Source organism: Hippocampus guttulatus, chromosome 1 (genome assembly GCF_054856545.1).
Source record: "Hippocampus guttulatus isolate MCC_2025c chromosome 1, RoL_Hgut_1.0, whole genome shotgun sequence".
NCBI lineage: Eukaryota > Metazoa > Chordata > Actinopteri > Syngnathiformes > Syngnathidae > Hippocampus > Hippocampus guttulatus.
The window spans coordinates 23,120,923-23,124,700 of NC_141261.1; the positions used below are offsets into that span (position 1 = coordinate 23,120,923).

General features: G+C 43.8%; 1 long non-coding RNA gene across 1 annotated transcript; it reads right to left on the reverse strand.

Moving 5' to 3' along the window:
• Positions 1-2,181: 2,181 nt before the first annotated feature.
• Positions 2,182-3,323, reverse strand: LOC147211024 (uncharacterized). The gene is made up of 3 exons (XR_015101865.1): positions 2,888-3,323; positions 2,395-2,451; positions 2,182-2,321 (listed from the first exon to the last, which is right to left on the reverse strand). It is a non-coding gene; the product is annotated as an uncharacterized LOC147211024 (long non-coding RNA).
• Positions 3,324-3,778: the final 455 nt, after the last annotated feature.

Below are 3,778 nucleotides of genomic sequence, written 5' to 3' on the forward strand. Positions count from 1 at the left end.
AAGATGGTGGAATACATTGCGGTTTTTCGCAATGTATTACATGCAACGCTTGATTTCTGTTTGTGGACATCCCTTTATCGCTGAGGTAATACAACAAAATAAAATATCGATTTTAGATCATTGTGAAGGGGACAGAAATGTCGAAAACGAATTTGGTTTCTTATTATTTTTTCCTGTGACTCAATTCATTCTAAGAGGACGGAACCCATTCAACTCGAAACATGGAACGTACTCCTCTCTGGGCCTCCCGCGTTGTCTTTGTACAAAGACAGCAGTTTCCACGTGGCTGTTCTTGCATCCATTGTCAGCATTGCCATAATACTACTGTACTTGGCGTTCATCACCTGCTGTATTCTGGACTGTGTCCAAAAACCCACAAGAAAAAACACCCCAAGTGAGTTTCGTTAAATATTGGAGAACGGTGTTTATTCACCTCTCTGTGGTTCCTCTAAATAAATGGAAACCCTTCCATCCCATGGAGTCATTCTCAAGGCATTTGGAAGATTACATGCCCCACCAAAGGCTTGAAGACAGACGTAACGTCCACCTGGGAGAACGTTTTTCACCACCACCATCAGAGAACCTAGTTGACAACAGGTGAGAACCAGGTCAATTAATGTGTATTTTTTTCCCCCTGATCAAAATGTCTCTAGCACATACAGTACTGCAACAGTAGGTGTCAAACTCAGGTCCTGGAGGACCGCTGTCCTGCATGTTTTCCCAAGTCTCCCTTTTGCAACACATCTGATTCAAATGATCAGATCATCAGCAACCTCTGCGCAAGCCTGACATTGAACCTGTTCATTTGAATCAGGTGTGTTGCAACAGTGAGACTTGGAAAACATGCAGGACAGCGACCCTCCAGGACCTGAGTTTGACACCTATGCTCTAGTCCAGGGGTGCCCATTACGTCGATCCTGATCTACCGGTAGATCTAAGACAGGTCCCAAGTAGATCTGAAGAGTGTCGAGGAGAAAAAAAACAACCATTTGTGTGTCTTTGTACTTGTTAGTAACATATTTTTTGTGTTCATGTACGCTGCACCCTAATAATCTTATCAGTCTCATTTTCACTAAAAAATATTTAAAAAATAAAATAAAGCAGGTAAATCTTGAATTTACGGTGGTTTGTGATTACGTCACCGGAAGTTGTTAGCGCTCAGCAGTCTGCAATTGCAGTTGTGATCAGAGCTGTTGCGCTCTATCTTTTATCAACATTATTCTCATTCAGAGTTTGCTTCGTGTACAATTCACCGAGGGCACTGGCAAAGAATTGGAATCTAGGAGGGTCCAGGGAAGCACTTTAAAACGGTACGTGTGAGCTACGATAGTTAACAGGCTGCAAAAGTGCGTCGCATGCCTCAGTTTCAGGGTGTTTCTCATCATGGAGTGCGTATGTGTGTGCGTGTGTGTGTGTGTGTGTGTGCGCGCGCGCGCCGGTAAGGGTAGATCCCGGGAGGTTAGTTGATCGAAAAGTAGATCTTTGATCCGAAAAGTTTGGGCAGCCCTGCTCTAGTCTAGCAGGACGAGCTGTCATCTCTGTTAATTACAAGGATGCTACCCAGCCAATCATCATACAAGATCACACTATAAATGCAAACCCATGCTGCCGGCTAAGCCTCTTGCTCTGAGGCTCCGCCCATTTCCTGATTGCCTCACGTTCTCTGCCGTTGCACTGCTGCAGGTAATGTGGCAGTGGATACTTCCACGTGTCGGACAATTCACAATTCTAAAGTCAATGCATTAACTACTCGGCTTCTTTACAGGTCGGTGTTTCATACAGTGGCTCATGGACAACGTCTATCCTGGTGTGATGTTTAACTCATTGAATACCACCCCTTTTCACTGGAGCAACCCCCTCAATCCCTCACATTTTACTGAATTTCGACTGATTTGCAAGGCCCACAGAATTTTCTGTCCTATGGCTATATATACATGCAACCTGTCAAAAGAAAGGTGAGACTCTCTTCTTTCAGCAGAAAAAAAAGTTTGTTTCTATCCTTCTCCGTTCGTTGGCAATCAGCATTAGAAAACTGCTAAGTTTTATGCAAAAGGCCGATTTTGTGCAGAAATCCAGAGAAAATGAGCTTTTTGTAAAAGCATCATTTCAAGTTTTACACTATTTTTTGCTTTTGTGGCAGGTCAATAATGTGTTCCTCCTACAAAAGAACATTACAAATAATGTTTTTGTAGCAAAATAATTTATTTGCACACAACAAAACTATTGAACTATGAACAAAAGTGCAGCTGTGGAGAAGATGGTTTTTGGCTTCCATCCAGTTTGTCACCATCGATTCATCCCACCACGTCCAGATGCACGACCTATAAATTATAGAAACATAAAAAGTTGCAAATATATCTTGCTGCAGAGTGAGGTACAATTATTTTTATTTACCTTTCTTTCCACCACCAAAGCGAGGAGTCGTCATCTTTTGGCTTCTGGTTGGACAATCTGTAATTTATAGAAGTATGTACAATTACCACACTTTTATTTTTCTATTTTTTTTATTGTTGCTTTCCACTTACATTTCAACATCTCTCACACACACACATACATGCTCGCCCACTGCTATTTACACCATTCATTCCACGTTGCTCAGCATCCAATTTGAAATGAAATGGAATATGAATTTAACACTAGTGGTTTTAGCAGAGCTGAGCGGACCAAATGTGTCCTGTTTTTTTTTTTAAACCTATGGCGACATGCAAGTCAGTTACGGCGCATATTTTCATCCACATCTACGAGACGCATCAACCGTACATAAATGATTAGTGTTACTGGCAACTTCATAGTATAGCGGGGAATGTAGCGGTACATAAAAGTGACTGAGGAGGCATAAGAAGTGATGAAGTTTTGAATGGGAACTTGCAAGCGAGTCAGCAGTTACCTCCTCGTTCCAGCGGCTCTGGCGAGGACTCTCAGCTCCTTTCCGTTATGTCCGAAGGCACATATTCGTCCGACATATCTGGATCCAAATCGCTCTCCAATTCATCGTTTTCGCCGTCGTCTTTACGAGACGATTCCAACGAATCGCTGACGTGTGCCCGGCGTCGGCCATGCGAAGCAATGCAGCCTCTTTGCCGTCATCGCTGGAAGTCGCCGGGGAGACGATTTGTGGGCGACGTGGGGCATCGGGAGGCACAAAATGCTCTGCCAAGCGATGATCGCTGACGTGGAGCAAGTTCATCTTCATCAGATGAACTCGAAACTCGGCGTGAGCTATGCGGGCTGCGTGTAGCACGCCATGTTTGTGCAGGCCGACGTTCGTTTGACGGGTGCCGCTTTCGATTAGTGACCGAAGCGTCATTTTCTCTTCCACACAAACACCATGTCCTTTTGTTGTTTTGTTTCGAGGACTCTTTTATGCCGAAAAAAAAAATTCCTTTTTAGTTAGTTATTTCCTTTTCTCCATCGTTGCTAGTTGCTCATGTTCCAATCCACTATCCACATACGCCCCTCCTTCACTGTACGCCCTTTCTACTACTTCTGCTGCGTGATCCTGGTTGATTTTTGCACCACTGCCACCCGATGGCCATTTTTTTGCTATTTAACATTGCCGTCAAGCCTAATCCTGTGGTGAGAAGTTGCATCGGACTCTCTTGCACCCTCCCCCATGAAAACACGTGATTGACGTATTAATACGTCATGGGGAGGGAATGGCTATGCGCTAATTGACCTATTTATACGTCAAAGGGTGTAAATGAGTTAATCATTGTTGCCCGTAAAGCTCTTCTCGCCTCATTTCCATGGGTGTTCTCATACGACTGGTGGTATGTGC